The sequence below is a fragment of the Stegostoma tigrinum genome, chromosome 8 (genome assembly GCF_030684315.1).
Source record: "Stegostoma tigrinum isolate sSteTig4 chromosome 8, sSteTig4.hap1, whole genome shotgun sequence".
NCBI classification, from domain to species: Eukaryota; Metazoa; Chordata; class Chondrichthyes; order Orectolobiformes; family Stegostomatidae; genus Stegostoma; species Stegostoma tigrinum.
Window position 1 is genome coordinate 73,951,672 of NC_081361.1, and position 27,214 is coordinate 73,978,885.

General features: G+C 39.8%; 1 long non-coding RNA gene across 2 annotated transcripts in view; it reads right to left on the minus strand.

Moving 5' to 3' along the window:
- The window catches only part of LOC125456612 (uncharacterized), a 93,623-nt gene that overhangs the window by 48,919 nt on the left and 17,490 nt on the right, over window positions 1-27,214 (minus strand). For both annotated transcript variants that reach the window (XR_007248481.1, XR_007248480.2), the window contains exon 2: window positions 11,403-11,523. This is a non-coding gene — a long non-coding RNA (uncharacterized LOC125456612). The remainder of the gene's footprint in view (window positions 1-11,402; window positions 11,524-27,214) is intronic.

The following is a 27,214-nucleotide window of genomic DNA, read 5'->3' on the forward strand; positions in this document are numbered from 1 at the left end:
TTTGTAATCTCTTATAATTTCAAGATCTCTGTGCTCCTCCAGTTCTGTTCTCCTGCATATTCCTGACTATAACCAGGCCATCCTGTAGCCGTAACTTCACTTTCAATTATTCTACATACAGGATTTCCTTTCTCAACTCTCTCTACCTTGTTTTGCCTTTTGAAAGATGCTCTACAACTTCTATCTGACCAAGTGTTTGGTCATCCACCCTGATATTGCCTACTTAATGATAATGTCTCAAATTTTGCTTTATCATACCTCTGGCAAGTGCATCAGAAATTAAAAACAAGTTATAAATGACAAATGTTACAATTATAAATATCATTGTTGCCTGGATGCTGCATAATAATTGAAGTCTGTGAGGCTTGTAAACATCCCATTTAACCCATATGTAGACAAAACCCTGCGACTGCAATCTTTACCAACAGTGTCAGCAATGAGGTATGATTTATGGAATAAGTTTGGATTGAAGCTAAAAGCAGTAAAATGATGAATGAAGTCATGCAACTGTCATTTCTGCAGGATGCAGCCTTTTATGAACATTGTCCCTGACTGATGCAATAAGCTGAAGACAAAAAGCAATTGCGTTACTGTTAAAGCCAGACAGGAAGAGCTTGACAGACATTATCGTCAATTTGTATCAGAGAGGAAACATGATTCAATGACCACAGAATCAGAACTTTTTAGTAATGGGTGGGTGATGAGGGGAGAATTTCCTGAAGCAATAATGTCATCAGTTAAAAATAACGTATCACGATATTATCAAACGCGCAGTGAATAGATTTGAAACGATCCTTTTGAGGAAAAACTGGCATGTAAAGGCTCAGTCTCAGTCAACACAGCCAAAAATGGTCATTACTTGGTACACACAACAATTGTGAATGCATTTCAGCTCTTGCAAAGATTTTCAGAAAAAAACTTAAGATTTAAAAGAATGTTTATTTTTGGAAACAACTTTAAAAGCAGTTTGCACCAGATGTCTCCGTAAGTGCTGGTTTTTTGACTGTAGAGACTGAAGTCCCAGTAACTGCAAGAGTGCATGAATGCAAAGTCCCATTCAACTCAATATCTGATGTTGCAGCTGAAGGCAGTGAGTGGGAAAAAGGTACTGCCTCACAAAGAATGAGAAGAACTGGTGCGAGTGAGAATCTTTGCTGGGATAATTCTGTTTACTTCCTAGAACAAAAGACAAATCTGGAGAAGCTCAACTCTCAGTAATCAAGACTCACGTCATAGCCTGAACAAGGAAGTAGCTGCTTCCCTGATATCAGGTTTTGGAAGTACAGCTACCTAGTGGTCGATAGAAGAGTTGACTTGTCAGTCATGATGCTGAATGCCTGTTTGCTGAATGTAGTGCTCCTTCTCTGCCCCAGCATTTTATCATGCCCTGATGCTGGAATTTTCGCCGGGAGTTGACAGAACCCAGTAACCACTGGAAAGGCTATGAATTGAGGACGTCACACTTTCACCCACCTCCCCCAGTGTATTGATGATCATATTCCTAGCAATATTGTTTCTTTACTCTTCCATGTGTCCTGTCCTGATAGCATTTGCAGATACTATGAGCGGAATCAATGGATTGACATGTACTTCAACCTTTTCACATTATTCATGCTGTTAGATCCATTGAAGAAAATAAACTTTGATGAGAGGGTGTGACTGAATTCTTAATTTCTTAATTCTAAATTATTATTATTGATGAACAACTCCATGGCCCTGAAAACTTAATCTTGTAAATGTGCATTCTCATTCTCTCAAAAGAATTTGTAAAAATTCCATGATTTACTGAAAAAATATTTTAAAGAATCTTTGTTGTAATTTTAGCTTCCACCTTCATTTCATATCCACGTCACAATTTTACTTTCTGTGACATGATGAAAAGACAAATTATGATCTGTACTTTCAACCTCTCATATTTTTTTCCAGTGAGAATTGTCCAGCCTCACTGGCTGATTTCAACCTGAAAGCTGCTTGCATTATTGTTGGATGCTACATGTAGTGCCCAGCTCAAAGCCACGTTTGCACAGAGAAAATCCATGCTCTAAGCCTGCTCCATCTTTGTTGGTAACCATTTGCAAGGTCAACAGTGATCTCTGCCCCTTTGCCAATGATTTTAAAATTCGGTAAAACGTCTCAGCTGGATATCATTAAGATTTACTATTGCTGACAAATACTCATTTTATCAAAGCTTTTCATTTTCCTCTCAACAGGACAATTTCCAAGAAATATCAAAGTAAAGGGAAAACAACATTTACGACAAAAGGATAGGGCATGAAAGGAGATATGAAAGCTTAGTTCTGACTGATTGGCAAGTGGACACAGTTTAGCAGAATGCATCAGTAAGTGATGACTGACAGTTAACAACCCAAGCTTTGTTTGAATTTTAAACGAGGTAAGTTCCACCTGCAGAGAGAGCAGGAAGCTCTATTGACTAAGAACAACACGAGGGAAGATGATGGCTAATGTTGAAAGAGCATCCACCTGGTATCATCAGTGGATCCCAGGCCATAAGTGAATGATGGTGGGTGGGCGTTTGCAGGGTTATTCATTGCTAGCCCTGAATTTTGAGCCCCCTTCCCCCACCAAATCCATTATTAGTTGAATACTGTTGGCTGCAGGAAAAGAGCCTTAAATGGGCAATAATTGCCTGCAGAAATGCCTCAATTGCCAGCAAGGTAGAAAGATGGTCCAAGGTCTCCATGCCATGGGCTTAGTCAGGATGAAAGTGGAAATGATGAGGTCCCTACCTGTCACCATATCATCACTCACCAACACCCCCCCGCAATTGCCACTAAATAGTGGACATTTTGCCCATTGACCATACAAATGTGGTGGAGGTGAGGTGCAGTACTGTAATCTTTCACTTGCCAACTAAGAAAGGAAGTGATTTTTATTTTTTAGAAAGGAATTTCCATTGAGCATATTGAATGGGGAAGTGCATAAGGCTGTAGCGCTGATTTGAAAATCACTGAGCTATGAAAACAGAATTCCATCTCTTTTTAATGAAAAAGTAAAAATGAAGAATCAGGAGGTAAACTTTTCTGATAATTGCCATCTCGACCACCAGGTATCTTGCTAACAATTGAAAATTCCTTGACAGTATGGGTTTCCTGATAAACATTGAGTGTGGATGAGGGTAATCGTTGCCATTGCAAATATTGGATATTTAGGCAATGATCCAATCTTTTAAGATTAGTTAAGAACCAAAAGAACTGTGAATGCTATAAAACAAAAACAACGTTGCTGGAAAAGCAGGTCTGGCACCATCTGTGGAGAAGAAAAAAGAGTTTACGTTTCGGGTCCAGTGACCCTGAGGAAGGGCCACCAGACCAGAAAGATTAACTCTGTTTTTAGATTGGTTGTTATAATTAATCAAAAATTCAATTGTCATGGTGTCATGTGATTACAAGGGTGACAGAAGGTGATCTGAAAGGGTCTTGTTGAAGGGTCTAGGCCCGAAACGTCAGCTTTTGTGCTCCTGAGATGCTGCTGGGCCTGCTGTGTTCATCCAGCCTCACATTTCATTATCTTGAAAGGGTCTTGTTTTTGTTTTTATCCAGCATTTTTTCTTTGTCTGAAATCATCAATTGAAGGCTATGAAAGAAGTTTTTGAAGATAGGCCATGCAAAGTTAGAATGGGGAAATTATTACGCTGAGTCAAATTGGGCATATAAGGCACACAACGTGAAGTGACCATTTAGTTGTAATATGGACAAATCGTATCTGGCCTTCACTGTTGAAAGGGTTAAATGGCATCAGGTAAGTTTGTCAGTTTTGGAAGAAGAACCAGAACCAGACTTGTAATGTGTTTTTTTTCCCATCTCCTTGGTAACAAAGAGATTTCAGTGCTCCAGATTTCCTGCCTGACAAAGACCACAATCTTTCACTGTAATTTAAACAAGTCAAGACCATTTATTTTTGTGATGATTAAGGTTTCATCAAATGTGAACTTCGTATCAGTGATATTTTCAAAGAAGAGTTGGATATGAGTAAGGAGTACTTCTTTAATGAATAAAAAATCACTGTGGCAAGACAAATATTTTTCAGAGGAAATTAGAAGCAGCAATGAAGTCAGCAATTCTGGCAAACTGGCCTTCTGTCCATGTATGTTTAGCCTGGAAGGTAGTTTTTCTGGATGACTTTTTGTTTAGTTTTATAGAGAATCCAAACATAACATAGGGTATTTCCAAGATGGACCTACTTCTGCTATGACTTCAATTTATAAAACTAAGTGGGTCTGAAACGGAGATGAATGACACACAACAAGCTCTCCACTTTTTCCATAAACTATTGTCTGATGCAGAGGAGGAGACAAAAGTGATAAAAAAAAGAGAAACAACATGTTCTTTCACCACCCCCACCACCCCCCAAATGTCTACTTTTCAATTCAACTCTGGGCTAAAATTAAGCTATGATGTAAAAGAGGAAGAGAATGCTCTTCTACCCTTGTCTTTGCACAGCTAAGTAACATTGCTGGCTTAAATAAGATGGATGGTGACTTCTTAAAAGAGCAGAACTGGAGTAAAATTGTGTTGAGACAAGGATTTAAGAAGGGCAACTCTAAAGAGGCATTTACAGGACATTCTCAATGCTTAAAGGGCAAGTCTAGCAGTATTGTAAAAGAGAGCCTCACTTTTATTTCTCAAGGAAATGAGTCACGGGATGGCAACTGTTCCTCATCCCGCGTCAATAGCTGTCCCTGAAGGGTGTGTGCCTACTGCAGCTGCAGACTGAAGTCTACCCTGAAAAAATACCAGGGCAGACAGTGTAGCTGACTCTTTTTGATGACTTGTGCAGCCAAGCAACTGGGTGTTGGGTGTTGTCCAGGGAAATCTGCCCTGAAGTATCAAATCAGAAGCCAAATGAACCCATAGATTCAGTTTACTAATGTATAACTAGGTCTGCCATTTTGCAAAAGGTGCTCCAATTGTGTTACAATGAAATAGAGATCTAGCTCTCAGAGGGTATGGATGCCTTGTGTTTAAAGCATCTGGGAAAGAGAAAATTACATGATATGCATTTATCTACAGAGTGCTATATTGCTGACTATACTACAACTAGTGAATTATTTTAAAAGGTACAAGTTAATGATGTATATGCAGGAGCAAATATGATCAAATCTAGTTGGAATTTTATGCAAATTAATATATACAGTGCAATGGGTTCATGTAATATTGCACATGTGAGTACAAAAAATAAGTGATGGAGATATGGGAAAACCACATCTCAAGAAATGCAGGTTTGATGTTAATGTTAAGCAACATTACTTTTTATTCATTCCTCAAAAGGATATGGGCATTGCTGGCTAGGCCAACATTTATTGCCATCCTTAATTGTCCTTCCCACATCTGGGAGTGATTAACTGGGTGAAACTATTTTGTGCCGACAGTGGCGACCCAGTGGTTAGCACTGCCTCACAGTGCCAGGGATCTGGGTTCAATTCCAGTGTCAGGCAGCTGTTTGTGTAGAGTTTGCACATTCTCCCCTTGTCTGCATGGGTTTCCTCCCACGGTCCAAAGGTGTGCAGGTTAGGTGGATTGGCCATGTTAAATTGCCCCATAGTGTCCAGGGATATGTAGGTCAGATGGATTAGCTATGGGATCTAGAGGGTGGTGAGGTTGAGTCTGGAGGGGATGCTCTTCAGAGAGTCAGTATGGACTTATTGGGTTGAATGGCCTGTTTTCACAATGTAGGGATTCTATGACATCCAATGGATCCATTTGCCATTAAAGAAGAAGAATATACAAACACTAATATTTAATTTCACACCTTTCAAGCTCCCCATTGTTTCTAATATATAGTGGGTGACTTGCTAAGAAAAATTGAAGCCTGTTGTATTAAAGGTACCACGATTGTTTGGTCCAGGGGTAAGTATTGAGACCACTGGTTCGTTTTTGATCTTGATTAATGACCATGAATTTGCTAGGTCATTGTTTTAAAGTTTGCAGAAAACATGTCAGGAAGAAATGTATCCATCAATAAGGTGGAGGTGACATACCTAGAAGGACATATGTAGACTCATAAAGTGAGCAGACGAATGGCAGATGAAATTTAGCGCAAAGAACTTTGAAGTGATCTATTTTGCTCAGGAGAGGTGAAAAGTTGAAATAAAACACTTCTAAAGAGCTGCAGGAGCAGAGAGACCTGGTTGATTATGTAGCCAAATCTTTGAAGGTAGCCTGGCATATTAATAGGCTGTTGAGAAAGTATCCAAGTTCCCTGACTCTCCCAGAGAGAAAGAAAACAGAAAAACAAAGCAACACTTACAAATGAATGTATTGGTTATGATGGATTCCATTTTAGGGAATGCAAGATGAGTCTGCTGAGTATGAGTCATTTGCACATTTTACTATTTTTTCCTTGTGGATTATTAGTGATAGGGGCTGAATTGTAACAGTAAAATATTTACACGTTTGAGTTGGGTGTGAAGGATTAAGTTGTCAGATATCTACACCCTAACCCATACTCACCTTCAACACATTTATTTCCAGCTGTTACTGAGGTTAGAATATGGGTGGGTCACCAAGCTGATCCAAATATGTGGCAACCACTTTAAATATGAAAATAAGGGTTTGAATCTCATTGTCATTTTACTTTTCAACTTTAACTATTGCTGACCAGGTTGCCTGACTTAGCAGCTCATTCCCTCCAGATGAGGCCTTGGTGGATTTAGGATGAATGTATGAATGTGCCATCATAACAAACTCCTCGATCTAGCTGCCTACTTCTGAGGCTTTGTGATTTGACAGCCCCTTCCCATGACTTTCTCCCGAAGGCCACTAATCCGGACTTGAAACCTGTAACTTCCTCCATGGCCTCTTCCACCTAGCGCTCCCCCAAGAAAACAAAACAGCATGATTCTAATCCCCACGTCATACAACGCTGCCAGTTAGGTTGAGCTACTGAGGCAGACTGGATCACTGATGGCACTATCCTGATGCGGAATTTTACAACAAGTGCTGGGGGACATTTCCAAAGGGCTTACAAAACAAGTAAAAACTTGTCTCTCTTGTCAGGCACTTATATAATGAGATAGGTCTTGCTCAACAACACAAGTCTGATTGTCATCTATATCTTGCCTCATATGGGCATGAACTGCTTTTGTATCTGAGGAGTCTGAATGGTGGTGAACATTGTGCAATCATCAGTGACTATCCCTACTTCTCTACTTACATTTGAGTGAGGGCCATTGATTAAGCAGCTGAAGGTGTTTGGGCCTAGGAATTATGCTGAGGAACTCCTGCAGAGATATCTTGGCACAGAAATGGTTGCCATCCAACAACTGTGACCATCTTCCTTTCTGTTTGTATGACTCAAAGTAGTGGAGTGAGTTCCACCCAGTTTGAATCCCAGTTTTGTTAGGGCTACTCAATGCCACATTGGGTCCAACGTTGTCTTGATATCAAAGGCAGTTACTAACACCTCACTGAAGTAATTGGGGAAAAAAAACTTTCTCTATTCACAGTATGGTCAGTAATTATTGGACACGGATTTAATGGTGTTGCAAAAAAAAAATCAGAAATGGCATAGAAAATGTTTACTTTTACTCGGCAGGTGTTTTTGATCTAGAATGCACTACCTGAAATGATTGTAGAAGCAGATTCAATCATTACTTCCAAAAGGAATTTGGATAAATGTATGATGGGAAAACTGTCAGGGCTGTGGGGAAAGGACAAGTGAGACTAGTTGAATAGCTTTACCAAGCCAGAACGGGCACAATGGATTAAAGGCCTTCCTCTGAGCTGTGTCATTCTGTGAATCTGTGGTATCAGGATAAAGGCTTGCAGCAGTCCAACTTTGTTTCGATGTACTATCTTTGGAACACAATAAACTCAAGGCCAAAAGTAGTAATAATTCATATTCATGCTTCTACCAATCAGCCAAATCAGCATTTGAAAACACTGAACACCATAGACTCAAATACTTATCAACCTTTGAGTAAATATTCTTTCCAATATAAGGGTTACACTTCATTTGCATTCATTTAAATTTATGACATCGTGAAAAATATATTTGGATTTATGTTATCCATCCCATACCTTCTTCATTTGTCTTATTTGAATAATCTGCTTGAGCCTCTGGAGATTGATTTTCTCTAACCTTTTTGACTTTCACTCCTGTTACACCCCAGATCATTCTTAGTGCTTGTTCTCTCACATTGCTTCCTCTTTAATGTATCTATGTCTTTACTGAAGCAGAGTAACTAAAACCACTCAGAGTATTCAGCAGGATTTCTCTCACCAATGCATTATAAAGTCTCAACAGACTCTCTGCAGACCTTTAACATAACCTTACTGGTCGTGTATTCCACTACTCATCTCGTTATTGCCTATTTAACATTAGAGTGATATCAAAAATTCTGTCAATTGTCAGTAGCAGAAGTTTTCTTCAATTTTCTGTGCTAATTCTATCACTTTCATATTATCACACTTATTTTTGTTCATTATGCAAATATTCATTTGGTAGTTCTGAACTGATTATCTAACTTCTGAACGATTTTATAAATGATTGAATGTTGCCTTAGTTCTTACACTTTATTTTATATTTTCAAGTTTACAGTTGGGTTCTTCATTCAGGTCATTAATGTAGGAACGAAATATTGTTACTCAAAGCTAACAATCTTGGAGGTTCTGAAATTTGTATTGCTCTTGGTATGCATCTAATGAGCAATCCTAGGAATTGCCACTCTAAATCTAACCACTTGCCTACCACTCTCCACAGTCAAGGCCCTACTTAAAACTATAGGGCCTATAGTTTTCGGTTACATGTCCTAGTCTATTTTATTTAAAAATCTATGCTTTCATTAGATATGGGCATCATTTTGTTGGCCATCCCTTGTTCTCATATAACTGAATGGCTTAGTTGGACATTTCAGAGAAAGTCAGTGTAGCAAATCTGGAATCACATTAGGTCAGATCAAGTAAGGATCTGATAAAAGGACTATAGTGAATCACTTGGGCATTATGAAGAAGACCAATGACAGTTTCAAATTGGTCATTACTAAAACCAGTTTGGTATTCCAGATTTTATTAATTTCATCACTTAATGTGGTGGGATTTGAACCCCTGTCCCAGATTATAAACTTGAGTTTATGAATTAATAGTGCAGTGACTTTACCATGATGCATCTTCATGTGGTTCAGTGTCAAATTCTGTTTGAGAATACTGCTGCACATATTCCAGTGAAGCACCTTAGGAACTTGATTTTGAAGGTGCTATATAAATAGAACCATTGCTATTGCCGTACGCTGTATTTGATTTTACACAGCCTTCTGTGGCCGACAGTTCCTGAAGTGTAGTTCTCCTGCTGTAGGTTGCAGCTCAAATTAATAATTTCATAAAACTTGAAATCAGGAAGTCCTCCTTCATTTTCAACGCAGGCCTAGAATTTCCTTATAGTTGCTTATGCTCTTTTGTTGGCTTTGCCAGAGGTAGCGCAGAAAGCATCATCACTGCACCTCTGGAAAGATTGTTGAGAAAGAATGGGAGAATGGGAGAAACTCCAAGGGTATTCCATTTTATGGTCTTCCACAGTGTAATTCCTTTCAGGAATCATCATGATCTAAAGGTAGCCATTTCGTACTGCTGACCTTACTAATGACTCCTCCATGTTGGGCACTAATCACCGTTCTTATAAAGGTGGATTTATTGTCCTCTTGTGAAACAATGTCGCACCAAATTATCATATTGCACTTAGGATTTTACACAGCACAAAGTAAGCTTCTTAGCAGTCAGGAAACTTGGCACATTTTCTTCCAGGAGCAGTAGCTTCATTCCTCCCAGTCCCTGAATGTAACATTTTGGCCTCCTCCACTCCTGATCACCAGCCTCCTCATGGAAATCTCAGTCAGCAGGCTCCTCATCCCTGGCCAATCTCCAGATTCCCAGCCCCTCATGTCTCTCATTAACTCATCAGTCCCTGATCACAGGCCTCACCTGCTGCTAAACCCAAACATTACTCACCTATGCCTTCACAGGCCCCTTTTCACCCTCATGCCTGGCCCAGTCACAGGCCTGTCCCTCCATGATGGATGACAGTCTCTCCCTCTCCTTCCAACTGTAGACCGACCCCACTTCCCACCTCCCTGCAGCCCCAAGAGTAGCCTCCTTCCCAACATGGCAGTTGGAGTCAACCTCGTTTCACTATCAATTCTTGACTTCTCCTCTCACACTGATTTCGATCCTTCTGTATTTTGACCACCAATAGCAGACACCTCTCTTTCCATCACTGATCTCAGCAACCCAAATCCAGTCCCAATTTTCAATCTCACCTCCCCGACTGGAGGCCTCCATCAGCTCCAACTGATTCCTGCAACCCCGCTTTACCACCCCTCCCTCCCTCCTACATGCCAGCCCTGCAGTTGCCATTACCAACCACCCGCTGGAAAGGCTGAGAATAAGATGAGCTGCTGGGCAGGCATTGAAGCTATGAGATTTCAATGAGGCCCTGCCAGGTCTTGCCAGGTTCCTCATCTGTTTTTGGCCTTTCACACAACCTCACTGTTTCCCTGTAAATATTGGAACTATAGTATCACTAATGTGTGCATGCACACTGGCCCGCTAGTCACAGACAATCTGTGTATCTATGTTCTACGTGCTGCAACTCAGCTCTCTGCAATGACTTAAATGTCTGCACTATTTAAGCCATGAAAGAGACAGCAATGCACTTCAGCCATTCCTCTGAAATCCTGACAGCAATATAAAAGCAGCTTCCCCTTTTTGCCCTCACCTAGATTCCTATGGTTTTAATTTTATTCAAAGTCTTTAACTTGTGAGGTGCTAAAAGTCTAATTTGGAAAAATATTAACTTGCATTCACATGGCACCTCATTGCATCCTTGGGAAATGTTTAAGTGCTTTACTCTCAATGAATAACTTTTCAAGTGCAGTCACTGTTGTAGGCAAGTAATGGAGTCACTGTGTACACATTAAGATCTGACTGACAGTCACTCAGATGAGTGGCCAGCTGGTTGAGCGAAAACTATTGACCAGATACTCATGAATTGCCTGCTCTGAATAATATCACTGAATCTATTACAGTTATGTGAAAAAACAGTTCGAGACATGGTTTAACACTTCATCTGAAAAAAATGGATACCTTTCAACAGTGTGAAACTCACTACATGCTTCACTGAGCAGTTAGTCCATACTTCCTAAGTGTGACCATTACCGGGTTTGAACGCAAACTCAGCAACCAGTGAATTTCATCAAATATACTCCTTATCATATCCACAAAGAAGTTCATCATTTAGGTGTTTGTTAACAGACAGGAGATGAACCCTTCAATCTATATTAGAAGTGTGCAGATTGCAAATATGAGTGTCATGCTTCAACACTCAAAATATTTTCCAGCTCCCAGAATTAATGGGACTGAATTCAACTTAGAAGTGGAAGAAGTACTTACCATTAATGCAAAATAATTGACTGGTCTGTCGTGCAATTTATTTCGTCTCAACATGGAAAATTAGCTGATTTAAACTGTGGCACCCAAATTCGACATCTCTGCTGTTCATCCCACTGATCAACTAGAAGATTAAAGGCAGTCATGTTAGTACATATTTCTAAGCTGCACTCCTTCTAATTCAGCCTGTTATTGCCAGCTCAGAGCTAGACTTGAAAGTACATGTTCTTTAATTAGATCATCCCATCATCTCTTCCAACCAATGAGCTTAACTTGACATTTTTATTGGCAGCTTCACTAAATATTGTCAGCGTTTGAATCAAGTGTCAGAAAAATGGGATCAGTCCTTTGAACCCAATGGTCACATTTAAATACACAATATGTTACAAAGTAGAAACAAAAACAAAGCTTACTGTAAAATTATCAGCAACATTCCTAATTGATTCAAAGCATTAAACAGGAAAATGGCACATAAATAATTTATAAAATATTGATCCTGCCAAAGGATTTAAGTGACATCAAACCCAGTCAGGAAAGCATGATAATTTATACTGGTCATCTAATCCTGCCAAAGATGTACGAGGCATTAATTGCAGCATATACTTAGGTGGTAAATCTTTGTTTTAAGTATTCCTGCTGATTTGATCTATGGTTATTTGTGGTACAATTGAATTTACAATTGCACTGCTGTACAGAGTTAGAAGAGATGTAATACTGATTTAGAATGCAGGGCCTGATCATATGATTTCATTAGACAAACAGATATTTTTCCATTTTTTCTCGTTTAGGAGAACATTTGTTGAGATGTATTATATTGTTAATTTACTGCTGCTTGCTTCGATTTACTCAGTCAGGCTGTCGCTAAGTCAGCTGTCTTTTTTCAGATTCGAGTACTGCTTTAATACAAGTTCTTTGAGAGAATTAGAGAACCCTGTAGGCTCTATTTATAAGGGCAATAATACAAATTTTTGTTTGTGTAGTCTAATATGTACTTGCCAACTTCTAAAGCATTTTAGAGATCCTATAATTTGTGTAGATGTTTCAACATTGAACATCAGCTAGACTGTCGTTGAAGCCTTCACCATTACAGTCCAAATGTCATTTTTCAACCATTGTAACAGGAGTTTACAATCTGTACCATTGTTGAATGAAGAGCCGGGTGCATGGTTAGGAACACCATCTGATGAAAAGATCTATCATCACGGGCTGTAAATCTATTATGTTTATCTGTACACAGACCAGGAAAGAACAATGACACTGAACTGCAAGTTTTAGTGACCTGTACATGAGAGGTAAAAGCTAGGTGGGCGACGAGCACAGGTTTCAATGTCATAGTTTTTGCCCATCTGTGCAGCTGCTAATGGCTACGTAATGAAAATTATGAAGGAAGTACTGCCTGAATCAGTCCTAACATCAAGCTAACGAAATAGTTATTGGAAGTATTGCAAACTGACACGAAGTGTTATGCCCAATCGTGATGGAATCACTAAAGAATATCAGTGCCCGTTTAGACTGAATATTCATAGGGCTGGGTAGTGGATTAAACAATTGTTCTTTCACACCTCAGAACAAGAGTTCAACTGAAACTGCAGAAAGTAAGTTCTTTTTGAGAATTTGACATCCAAATGAGTTTGAAGCATTTTACCTCAGTTCCAATTGGATGCATATGCGCACTATACAATTCATTGGAAACCGTGAAGAAAGTAAACATCCTGTTTAAAATTGTTGGCTCAACTTATCTAAGCAAATTTTCCTTGGCAATTAGGCCCACTAAACACAATTTTCATCTGCTGTACTTTCATTTGTTCTTTAAACATTCAATGGTTCCTGCTTTGGCACTTGATTGTGCATGCACTGCAACAACTCACCAATGTTTCTACGATGATATTTCTCAAAACTGCCATCTAGGTGGTCAAGGGCAGATGAATACTAACAACCGGACACTCCTCTCCAGGCCACACACCATTCAACTTGTAAATATACAGCCAAACATTCATTGCCACTGGGTCAAATTCCTGAAACACCCTTTATGACAGCACCATGATTGTACCCACACCTCAAGGACTGCAAGAATTGACGAAGGCAGCTAGCCATCACATTCTCGAGGGCAATTAAGATGGGTAGTAAAAGCTGGCTTTGTTAGCCCATGAGCCAATAAAGAATGTGGTTTGTCAGCATATTTATGTTAAGTGAAGTTCTACTCACAATCAAAGCTGCAAGACAAGCAAATAGCCAACCACGATTTCTGTCCTCATTTCAGGTCAAACTTATTGAAGAATGCTTCAAAATAAAAAAAACTGTAGCGTGTTGCATTTTACACAGGACCAGGGGCAGGAATGAATAATTAGCTGATATATCAATAATTGTGTTTGGGCAGACATAGCTATCACTATGAATTTAGATCCTGAGATCATACTGTGGGAACAAGTGTAAGAATGCTTAAACAACTTGTCTCAAATAACATTTTGCAATATTTTAGTGACAGCAATAAATCACTTAAAATATTGAGTTTGATGTGCAATGGTATTATTTCAGGTTCCTTGTTGACGTTCTTAATTAACTTTGGCATTTCGCAAATTCTGTCATCCCCTAGTCAAAAACTTTGCTGCCTCCATTCTAGGAGTTTACAAAGGCCAAAGTGTACATTAAATCATTTTTCAACCTACAGTAGAAGTAATATCTTCCCAGAGAGATAACATATTCACTCCTCCTGTACTCTCCAGTGGTATGTGGAAACAAGTATTAATCCTTCATCACTTGCCTATAGCAACATTGGTTCTGTGATTACTGGGTCTCAAAGAAGGTAGCTGTTTTTGTTGTCATGTGATGTAAATGATATGTTCATTCTTCCAGTTTATCATCAACTGTCAAAGGATAATTATATTTCCCTTCTCTTCAAATGAGAGCAGTAAGACTGCCCAGGGGAGGGCTAGCTTTCTCACCTTCAGGTTGCCCCAAGCATTTTTGATAATAAAGCTGCCTTTAAATCCAGACCCTGTCAACTGTTGAATAAAAGGATCCCATAAATAATTTGTCATTGAGGCTAAGCCTTTCAAAGATCCTCACTAATTAAAAGTTTTATTCATGCCATTAGCATGTAAGTGCAGGAAGGGAGAAAAAGTTTCAAGTTCTCTTTGAGGCAAAAAAGGGAGGCATTTCCTGCTGTTTGATAATTTACGAGTGTGTTGACTTTTACAAAACTCCAGATGCAGATATTGCACATCTTCTTCTGTCTGTTAACCATTAGTAACTAACACAAATTATACATTTTTCACATGAAATAAATTATCTCAAGGTCTATTTTCAAATTGAATACAGTATGTATACATACATACTTTACAAGATATGTAGGAACCAACGTTACTTAATAGCTTTAAGTAGGTTGTTGACACTGCACAACAGTACCAGTTTTGGAAATTCAATGTAGCCTAAATGTGGTGAAGCTTCACTTCCAGTAAAATCACCATTTTTATCTAAAGGCACTATTTTGCATGCAGTTACCTATGACCAAAATGAAAAAGCAAAAGGTGTAATATGTTTTCTTGTCTCTTGGATCATCTACTTTCTTGCCTCTCAGACCAAAACATTGCATTTTAAGAATAAAAAAATTGTCCCCCAGTCATTTTGATGATTTTGAAAGTGAAATAAAAGCTTGAAGTGGAGTTTCCTCTGCTTAAATTCATCCAGCTCAGTGTTCCTTGTAAGGTACTCTGTGACATTTCTTTACATGAAGGTGCCCTAAAACTACAAATTGTTATGGCTGTAACAGGGTGTAGAGCTGGATGAACACAACAGGCCAAGGAGCATCTTAAGATCAGGAAAGCTGACGTTTCAGGCCTAGACCCTTCATCAGAAATTGTTATGGTAGAAATTGTTGTGGCTTGTACTCTGTTTCCCTGTATGCACTGATGTGAGTTTTTGTAGATGTTGTATTTCTGTCTCCATCTCTGAATGTAGTGGTAGTAATTAAAAGGACAAAACAATGTTGCTTAAGCCTTTCACCCTATTCTGTCACAGTATGGTAGGCCAACAGTTTATGACATTAACTTACATTTTAATATATCCTCACATTCAGAAAATATCACAAGGTAGCTTACAGAAATGCAAGGGTGTAAATGGATACTAAGCCATACAAGGAGACATTAGAACGAGTGCCCAAAACGCAGATCAAAATGATAAATTTTAAGCAAAACTTTAAAGGGTAAAGGTTAATAGAGAGTTATGAAGAGTAAGAATGGACTTCTTGGTTACTAGTAACAGGGGAAAAAATAAACGAGAAATATAGAATGCTAAATGAATAGAAAGTTCAATGGTAGGTCAAAGGGAGTGTTGCATGGGGTGGGGGGTAGGGAGGAAACTGATATGGGGGAAACACAACCATTACAGGATTTAAACACAAGGATGAATATTTCAAATTATACACATTGAGGAAACACATCTAAAGGTAAAGTTTCCAACGGTCCTATTCTCTTACAAGAGAGAGATGCTGGTGGTAGTTTAACCTGAGAGTCACCATGTCTCAGATCAGGGGAGAAGTCAAGGAGAGCCCTTCATTGTCAGCCAGTGAAGGAATTCAACCCACATTGTTATTACTCTATAGTGCAAAGGCCAGCCATCCAGTCAACTGAGCTATGGGAGCTATTAAAAAGGAAGTTCCACCTGAAACAATCTGTAAGAACAAACAGGAGCACTCAAGTGAAAAACTGAGAAACTAAGTATGTAAACAGAAGGTGACTAGCCAAACCAACTAATTCGCAAAGGAAAACTACTATGACAGCATCAACCGCTTTTGACACCAACACATCACCCTTTTCAGAAACATATCTCCACGTGATGTCAAGGATCAACTGAAGATACTGCATACTGCAAAAGTTATGCGCCTTGACAACATTCCAACAATAGTACTGTAGGCACTACTCCAGAACTAGCAATGCCCCTGGCCAAGCCATACTGGTGCAGCTGTAATACTCGCACATACCCAGCAATGTGGAAAACTGGCAGGGTGTGTCCTGTCTACAAAACAAAGGGACAAATCCAAACTGACCAATGGCCACCTATCAGTCTGCCCTCCATAATCAGCAAAGTAATGGAAGGCGTCACAAGCAGTGGTTTCAAACAGTAATTTCCCAGCAATAAACTGCTTATTGACATGTTTAGGTTCACTAAGCTCCTTATATCATTATAGCCTTAGTCCAAACATGGACAAAAGAGGTGAATTCCAGAAGTGAGGTGAGGCCTCTACACCCTCAAGGCTTGCAGTGGTTCATGAAGGCAGCTCACCATCCCCTTCTTGGGGACATTTAGATGTGAGAAATAAATGCTGAGCTAGCCAATGATACCCACGTCCCATTAATGAATGAAAAGAAGCCCAAATAAACAAAGTGCTGATTCTATCTGGTTGGGTGCTGTGTTGTGCACTAAGCTGAACCAAAGGTGGTGAAATACAGTTTGGTATTTTTTTTAATAAATAGAAAGTTCTGCTCAGGCCTGATAGATAAAGGGTGGAGAGCTGGAACCTCCTGCTGTCCGTTTGATTTCACACACCAAAGTCTTATGTCCAGAAGGGTATTGCTGAAAATTCTCTCAGACTCTATCAGTTCTCTGAGGGATGTCGGGTCAGAATCTGGGGTGTGTAAGGGATCAGGAATATGTGAGTGAGGTAAGTATGGGGTCAGTTTAATAGTTACTGAGGAGGCTGACAATGTACTTAACAGTCTAACCTTTCCAGAGTAAATATTTCATTTTGTTTCATCTGAACTATCCGAAGTCTCCAATTTTTTTGGACACTTTCATAGGGTTGCAGGTGTAGTGGAATTTCCCAGTGGAAAATTCAACTTCACGGCCAATTCCTTCAAGGAGCTCTCCAATAGGGATTCCACATATGGATGCACAACTCTCATTTATAACCACATAAGAACTGTCTGGCAAGTGGAAAATCCAGTAGGGCATCTCAAGCTGGAATGCTACAGGTAATAAAGGCACTGTACAAGAGACAAGCCCAGAAGCAAAATATACTTACACTATTATTTTCCCCAAATTCACAACACATCACTGTCAAAATGTGAAGTTAATCGTTTCCACTTTAATGGCGCTACAGAGGAATGATAATAGCAGCAAATCCGAATAGAATCTGTCATGAGCAAGAATGTGTTAGCACATCTGGTGTAACCATTTGTCAGAAGTGCAACATGTAGAATCTGGGAAATGAATGCTGGTTAGCCTTTTTAATAGTTATATTGTACAGCATGTAGTGCACCACCAGCTTTCAGCCAACTCTTTCAGGAGCTTATTGTAGAATGTTCCCACAGCGATTCAAACAGCTCAAACATTGTTTGAGTACATCAGTTGTTTGCTCAATAATGTTCTTGTTTCCCTAGAGTTTTCCATTGCATGCTTTTTTGTTGGGAAACATGGATGTTTTGTAGCAATGTCATGGGCCATGTTTTGAGAGGGCAGTCCCATATTCTGAAGAGCCCACTATTCAATTTGTCTTCTTTTTTCCCTGGAAAAAGTAGGGAATTGATGATTCTTTTATGTTATGGACAGAAAGACACTCTTCAGAAACTTATTAATTGCTCATAGGCACAAATACTTAGTGACTACTGCCATCGATGTGGATTTTCATAAATTGAGAATGAATGCGAATAAAATATTGCTCTTTTGTGGTTGTAGTCAGTGGTACTATAATCCCAGGGAAGGTAGTTTTGGTTTTCTCCCTGGCACTATACTCAGAACTGATTTTAATATCAACATGTCACCTGCTGCTTGGGTAACAATCTGCAGATATTTGTAACAATTGTTGCCTTTCTACCTCCAGTGTCTGCCAATAATAAATCCTCATGGGTCTTTACTTATTTTTATCTATTTCCAAATTCCATGGTGATATCCAAAAATATTACTGCAGTTTCCATGTATACATCAACTCATGCACTTTGCTTCAGCAGCACCTCTCTTGACTCTTACACTTTCTCTAAACTGACACGATACTTACTTTGTATCTAGTACTGGAGGAGCAGAAATGCCTCTAATTTGATACTGGGAATACCGAAATCATTGCCTTCAGTCCCTACCACAAACTTTGATTCCTTGACCCAATCTTTGTCCCTGGAATCAGGCTAGGGCTGAACCAGGCCACCTGCATTCTCAGTGTCATTTTTGATGCTGAGATGAGCTTTCAAACATACACCTAAGACCACCTCAGGCTCACTAAGACTGTCTAACTTTGTCACTGTCAGATAACGTCATGTGTACTCCATTCTCTTTTGCTGCTGAAAATGCCTGCTTGCAGCTTTATTTAATCTACATTTGACTACTTCAACATGCTCTTGATCACTTTCACACTGCGCTATCTGTTAACTTGATGTCACCAAAACTCTGTTCCTGTACCTAACTTGCACGAAATATGGTTCCACTCTCACCCCTGTGCTTGCTATCCTACACTGGGTCCCAAACAAGTAATGCTTCAATTTTAATATTCTCACTGTTGTTTTCAAATCCCTCCCATTAGCATCATTCCTCCCAATTTTCATAACCTTCTTCAACTCGACACTCCTCCAAGATATAGTCATCTAATTCTTGCCTCTTCAGCATCCCATATCAGGACAATTTAGGTGAAATTGTAACTGAGAAACTTGGCACCATCCTGTCCTTCTCACCCACGCAAATGGTGGTAGAAGGAGATTGTGAGTAAGTTGCAGAAGGCAATAAAAACAAAGTTGCCATGAATACAGCCTGTTAGTATCAGTTCAAATGGTTCCCCTGTAAATAGTTGTTAAACGAAACTGAAGAAATTGGTTTACTGTTGGAAAAATCTTTGTTATGACTAGTTCGTCAGATGTTAGATTTGTGCATTATGTGAGATATGGCAGATTTAGGGTTTTATTCCTCTGGTAATAATGTGATGTTTCTTATGCATTCCTTGCCCAGCTTAGAGTTCATTCATCCCTCAACGATAGCCATACTGTCAACTATTTAGGAATGTGGCTCACTGCTACATCTTAAAGATAATTAGGAATGGACAACAAACTCTGAGATTTCCTGAGAACAGCCACATCTTATGAATGATGTGGAGGTGCTGGTGTTGTTCTAGTGTGGATAAGGTCAGAAATCACAAGACACCAGGTTGTAGTCCAACAGGGTTAATTGAAAACACAAACTTTTGGACCTCGGTCCTTCTTAGCAAGAGATTCTATACATTGATAAAACCTTTTGTTCTCTCAGGACTGTGACTTGAAAGAAATTCAGAGATTTACATATACGTATTCATCAATTAAAACCTTCTAACTGATTCAAGATTTAACAGTGTCTTAGGTTTGACTAGTACATCCTCATCAATGGTGTGAACCTTTGATCTTTTACTTATAAATTCTGTGTCCAAAACTATTCCTCTCACTAACACCTGAAGAAGGACTGAGGCTCCAAAAGCTTGTGCTTTCAAATAAACCTGTTGGACTATAACCTGATGTCATGTGATTTCTGACATCTTGTGAAGGAATACAATTAAATAAGCTCAGCTGGCCTTGGTGAAGTTGAACAAAGATGCACAAAACACATGAATACCTACTCAAAATGCAAATGGATGCAATCATCACACTCTTTGGGACTATCTAAATAGGTACAGAGCAATGTGGTTCAGCTCAATAAAAATATCGGCTGCTTCAACAAGAGACTGAAGCTAATTTACCTGCAAAGGTATGTAGGGCTCAAATTTCTAGTGTTTATACATAAGAAGAAAAATGCAGAATGCATTTAATCAACTGTAAATCTTCATTTTAAGATAGGAACTGAGCCCACTATTAAAATCAAAACATTACACAAGGCCGTCTTGGATTTAATTACTCCCTATAATTTACTATATTCTAGTGAAAAACAGCAATTATTATCTGTTATCTCCCATTTTTGGATATAGCTTATTGGGACACCTACCAGTTTCAGGAAGGGCCATGGGCTGCCTAGATTGAAGTTAATCAGGTAGGCCTCAGGTCAAGGGTTCGTACCAAGATTTAAAAAGACATTTTTGATCCTTTCCATATGTGATGCATAAAAAAGTATAGTACATGGCTGAAAACCAGGCCCAATAGTTATGCAGTTCTCAAAGACAGTCTTCACATCTTATTTTCCTTACGCACTCTGTTCACTTTAGACTGCACTTACCTCGTATATTCCCTTCACATCATGATGGATTTTCCAGATAAAATTATTTTTGTTTTGATTAACAGCCAGAGTAATAAAATAGAAGCATTTACTCTTCACAGTTTCAGGTTTAGGTTTTCTCTGGAACAAATTTCAATGGAAATTTGTGTTGACTGAAAACCAATTTTATCCTTCTTCCTCCAAACACAAAGTGTTGTGTGTCTCTCATCTCAAATTTAATTGGCAATAAAATCAATACATAACACACGGCATTTTGTCTCTTAATTATTTCTAGCTCCTTTAACAAATATATCTATAATATTATTTGGATTTACCTTGATATAAGACAATCCATGTCTTCCACATTTATTGTGATATTATATGAACTTTCTCCATTACTAGGTATGGAAGAAAGTACAATTCACAGCATTACTTATACTAACTCTAGAAAGTCCCCATTTATCTGGAAGGGTAGAAGTTAAACATGAGTCACCGTATTTATTCTACAAACTATTTTCTTCCTTATTAAGTACGGAAAAGATTAAAGGGTCGGCTGCATATCTTTTGCTTGACTAACTCCAGGTCTTATTCATTCAGTCGGGTCAAGATTTATATACTAGTCTCTGTGTTTATTGTATAATGACTAGACTTCCTGTTTATTTACTAGGGACAGGACTAAGTATCAGTCAGCATTCTGTGTGCTTAGAAGCATTGGCTTTTGATTTATCCAGCAGGACAGAGGTTACTGCATGTGAGTTAAAATGTAGAATCACTGAGATTCAGATCTTGAGCAAAGTAAGATAAATCTCATTCTGATACAAGTGATTCAGTCTATGAATGACGAGCAGAGTAATTTGCTTCTTGTTTTCCACAAATGACAACAATTTTCATTTTAATATTGCCTTTAATGTGATAATATTTCCAACATTATTTGACAGCAGAGAGAAATGGACATCAAGGAGGCTTTAGGAAAAGGGCTAGGTAAGGTGATTCAAGAATTGGTAAAAGAAATTGGTTTTGAGAAGAATTTTAGAGGTGGGGGCAAATGCTGTTCATTTAAAACATTTCAGAGGAGAATGGGGTGGCAGTGGTATAGTGATGGATTTCACTGTATTAGTAATCCAGCACCTGCAGCCAATGTTCCGGGACCATGAGTCTAAATCCCTCTATGCCACAGAGTGACATTTGAACTCAATAAAAATCTGGAATAAAAAGCTTACCCAATAGCATCCATGTAACCAATGCTGATTGTTGTTACAAACCCATCCGGTTCTGAAATTTGACTACATCAAAGGCAGCAAGCAGATGGGATTTGGCATTGGATAGAATATACAATGAAATTTTGGATGAGTTGAAATTTGTATTGCCTATGGCTTGGGAGGCTGGAGAGTAAAGTGTAACAGTAGTTGAATCTGAAGATAACAAAGGTGTAGATGGCAGTTTCCATAGCAATGGAGATGAGTTCGTGAAGAGGGATCCAGAAGCAGAGGTAGACACAGGTAATTTGGTGATGGTTAGGCTTAACTCAAGATACAAATTTCAACAGAGTGAAATTATGTTTTAAGAATTATATTTCAAAATTGGATTGAAACTCAAATGCTTGAATTTTTGTTCTGAATTTTGTGCTAATTTAAATGAAATTTTATACTCTTTTGGCTGTCTGTAAGAACATAAGAAAAAAGAGCAAGGCAGGCCATTCAGCCTCTCAGGCCTGCTCTATCAATCAATAACAACATGGCTAACCTGATCTTGGTCTCATTCCCATTTCCTTACCAGTTCTCACTAACACTTTACTCTCCTAAAACTCACAGATCTGTCTTGAATATATTTAATGACTCAGCTCCTCCTGCTTCTTGGGTAAAGAATTCCAAAGGTTTATGATATTCTGAGAGAAAAATGTGTCCTCAGCTCCTGGTTCCTAGATTACCTCACAAGGAGAAGCATCCAGTAAATGGATTCATGAAACAAAAATCTTTTTACCAAATTAATCTGAGCGAATTTCTGGAGCTGAATTTTCCTACAGTATCATGCTGTTACTGTGTAGTGGTGAGCGAATGACATCCTGCCCACCAAGGCCAAGGGTGAGATTTCTCATGTGGTTTTATGCTTTTCAATGCATTGGCTAGGCAACTGTGTGTTTTTTATTTCATTCGTCCTTGAGATGTGGGCACTGTTTGCTGGGCCAGCATTTAGTGCCCATCGCTAGTTGCCCTTGAGAAGATGGTGGTGGGTTGACTTCTTCAACCACTGCAGTCCATTTGTGTAGGAGCACCCACACAGTTCTCAGGAAATCATGTGGTGAACAAGGCAGGATTGTTCAACACTGTCAAGATTGTTTGACTTCTTTGCCATTGACGGCCCACTTCAGACACTGCCAGTGCAAACCCTCAAAACTGCAGTGCTCAACCCAAAAATGTGCAGGATAAGCAAGCCAACCTCCCCACTTCCAGGACAGAGATGTGGAGCTGCTGCTAGATGAGGCTGTAAGGGCAGTTCTTTTCTCCGTGAACCACCAAAGGAGTCAATGCAAACAGATGCAGCCTGGACAGAAGTTGTAGTACAAGCCAGTGTTGTGACCTGTGTGAAAAGGATTGCTCAGCACTGCAACAAGAAGCCCATGATCTCCTGTGCACTGAATAGCTAAGTGCCAGTATTTTCTCTCTCCTAATTCACAAACAAAGGCCAGCACTGGCTCTAACTGTGTCACTGTACATACATCTCACAAAGGCTGGCAGCCTGCAACTTGACATTAAATTTACGAGTACTACGAATGAAAGCTCAGACCCATAAGATGAGTGTATTGATATGAGCGCTAAAGCATCTTGTGTAAATGCACGATATGCGTAACCATCCCTGTCCGCAAAGACACCTGGCAGAAACATGCAAATTGTAGATTTCTGTCAGTTCTGAAGTAGACTGTTGTACAACTGAAGTGGTCCCTGAGTTGACACAAAGTAGGCAAGACAGTGTCAATCTGGTGGGTGTCTAATGTGGGGTTGTTCAGATGAAGGTTTGGTATCTGTATAGCTCCCTAACTATCTTCACAGAACTCCTAAGAGTGGTTGCACTGGACTTACAGGCCTCATTGCTTTGAATCCCCAGACTGTACAGGTACAGACTCCCCTACCCTAACAATTTCATGTGGTCAACTGACTGGATCCACTCCCCTGGACTGATATTGAAGGCTGCCCTTTACTTACCATGCTGGGAGCCCCTGCATGAATAGTGTCTCCTTGGGCTTCACTGAGGACTACCCCCCTCAGAGACATTAAGACATGGCAGCTTGCTTGAAGCACATGCAGTGCCTTTGGAACATACATAGCTGGCACATGCTGCATGTATAACATTGATGTAGCATAAAGCAACATGTCCACCCCATTCACTGATGACTGCTGAGAAAACGCGAGCTGCATGGCTTTGAGTCTGTGCTAAAAGGCAGGTCAGGACTGAAGTACTGCGTGCCTTTAAGGTGTGGCTGAGGGAACAAATTGCCAAAAGGCGGGGCAAAGAAAGGCACTGTGAGCAGCCACGTAGGCACCAATCTAGAGAGTGCTAAAAGCCAGGAAGACAGTCCTGAGTTGTAGCCTGGTTTAATCCATGAGTTGAGTGCCTGTCCCAGTTCACAAAGTATTCTTGCAACATCATTGCAATAAGGCATGCTGGTGCAGGCCAAAGTACTGTATTGAAGTGCGGAGCTAACTATAATTGATTCTGAGATGTGCCATAATGATGTGTTGAGACTGGTATGTGTTCGAGGGCAATGATCTTAGACACAGGGTGCATTTGACCCTTGCCCCTCGAGTCTGCCCTGAGATGTTGGGCCCAGGTAGAGCCAAGATAGAAGTGCAGAAGAGAAGGTGGCAAGCTGGACTCACCATGTACCTGCTCTGACTTTCGTGGCAGGAATTCCCAATGTCTAACTTCTATCCAGTGACAGGGAGAATGGGGAGCTGCATATTAATTAGATAATAATAAAGGTGACAATGAATGATAATCCATGCAAGCAGGCTTCCTGAATCCCATAGGATTCAGTTAGAAGTTGCAACTTTTTGTTCTTCATATCGAGTAGGGCCACAGCTGATATGTCAACTGATTTTTCCAAATTTCTCACACTAGACCAAATCTTTACCTAAATGTTTGGTAGTGCAGAACTTAGACATTGCTAAAAGCAGACCAGAATCTGAAGATCTTCATCTTACACTCATCAAAACTAGGACGCAAGAAATAGACTTGAGTTGAAAAGAAGACACCATTTTATGCAGAATGACAAGAGGGTGTTCATTGACTAGACCATAATTGCCATGGAGATTGATGCACAGTTTCTCATAAAAGTTGCATCCCCATGGCAATCCCCATCAGAATCTACTGGCTTGGTCTGAGAATTATGATAACAGTTATCTGTTCTTGCTGCATCTCCTGGCGAATTATATCCCAACTTAACAGCACCCTTTTCCCATTCTACAAAATGGTGACATTTTCCTTCAGTCTATTTCTTGTGTTCCAGTTCTAATGAGCACAAGAAGAAAAGCTTCTCCTTTCTGTATTTTAGTATTGTTATAGCCCAAGTCATTCAGGGGCTAGGAAGTTTCCACCCTTTGATGTTTTCGTCATTCTCATTTTATTTTGTCACTATGCATGCCAGAATTCTCATCATACCATGAACAAGAAAACACCCCCCCCATTGTATTTAATAAGGTGTTAAAATGTCAGCCCACTTTCCACATCTGAACCAGCATTAATGCAGCCAATGTGGGAAGAAGTGATTTTTGAAATAAGCAATGTATAACTAGAGGCTTTGGCAGGAATGATCCTAGCGATTAAAGGGCTGCTCTCGTTTGGGAAGATATTTCATCTCTTCAGTGTAAGGAAGTTTTTCCCAGTTGTCAGTGCTGCATTGTCCTCATTTATTATATCTCCATGAAATTACAAGCAGAGTTTTTGTCAGGGGTTGGAAGTACATGCTGCCACACTAATAGCCACATTTAGTTATTTCAATAATAAATCTGACTTTCTCTGCATTCCTAACCCTACACCACTTTCCTCTGGCCTTTTCAGGTGTCAGGAATGCCAAGTGCACAAAATGCAGCCCCATGTTTGCTGTGGTTGTGTTCTCCATTTAAAATGAGCATCAAGAACAGGATTTCCTCGAGCACACAATTTTCATCTGGTGGTGTAGGATTGTAGAAGCCCACTAAAAACACCACTGGATTTGGGAAGGATCTAAAATACCTGCGTAGAATCTGGGACATATTAGAAATAGAGTCATGAAGTCCTATGGCATGGAGACAGGCCCTTCGGCCCAAGCTGGTCCATGCCGACCAAAATGTCCATACACGCCAATCCCATTTCCCTGGACTTGGCCCATATCCTTCTAAGCCTTTCCTATCCATGCATTCATCTAAATGCCTTTTAAATGTTGTTAATGTACCTGCCTCAACCACTTCCACTGGCAGCGTTCCATATACATACCACCCTGTGTAAAAACGTTGCCCCTCAGGTTCCCATGTATATCTCCCCTCTTACCTTAACCTGATGCCCTCCAGTCCTCAATTCTTCATCCCTGAGAAGAAGACTGAGTGGATTCACCCTATCCATGCTTCTCATGATCTTTTACACTTCTATAAGATCTGTCTCCTATGCTCTGAAGAAAAAAGTCCTAGCTTGTGCAACCTCTCCCTATAACTCAGTCCCTTGAGTCCTGGCAACATTCTTATAAATTTCTTCTGCACACTTTCCAGTTCAATAGCACCTTTCCTCCAGCAAAGTGACCAAAACTGAACACAATACTCCAAGTGTGTCGTCACCAATGTCCAGTACAACAGCAACTTTCCAACTTTTATACTCAATGCCCTGATTGATGAAGGCCAGTGTGCCAAAATCCTTCTTCAGTGCCCTGTCTACCTGTGATTTCACTTTCAGGGAACCATGCACCTAAAACTCCAGGGTCCGTCTGTTCCTCTACACTCCTTGGGGCCCTATTATTCACCATGAAACTCCTACCTTGATTTGATTTTCCAAAATGCAACACCTCATACTCATCTATATTAAACTCCATTTGCCTTTTCTCGCCCACTTCCCTAGCTGATCAAGATCCTGTTGCAATTTCTGATAATCTTCCCCATTGTCAAAGATACCACCTATTTTAGTGGCATCCGCAAACTTCTAATCATACCTTGTACATTCTCATCCATGTCATTGAAATAGGTAGCAAACAGCAATGGGCCCAGCACCGACCCCTGAGGCTCACCACTAGTCACAGGCCTCCAGTCTGATAAGCATCCTTCCAATATTATGCTCTGCTTCCTACCATCGGGCCCATTGTGTATCCAGTTTGCCAGTTCTCCCTGGATTCCATGCTCTCTATCTTCCAGAGCAGCCTACCACAAGGAACCTTATCAAAGGCCTTACTGAAATCCATATAGACTATGTCTACCGCTCTACCCTCATCAACTTTCCTCGTCACTTTATCAAAGAACTCTAACAAATTTGTGAAGCATGATCTCCCCCACACTAAGCCACGTTGACTACTCCTAATCAACCCTGTCGTTCCAAATGCATGCACATCTTATCCCTCAGAAGCTTCTCAAGTAACTTACTTACCACAGATGTTAAGCTTACTGGTCTATAATTCACAGGTTTTTCTTTGCAGCCCTTCTTGAATGAAGGCAAAACATTCACTACCC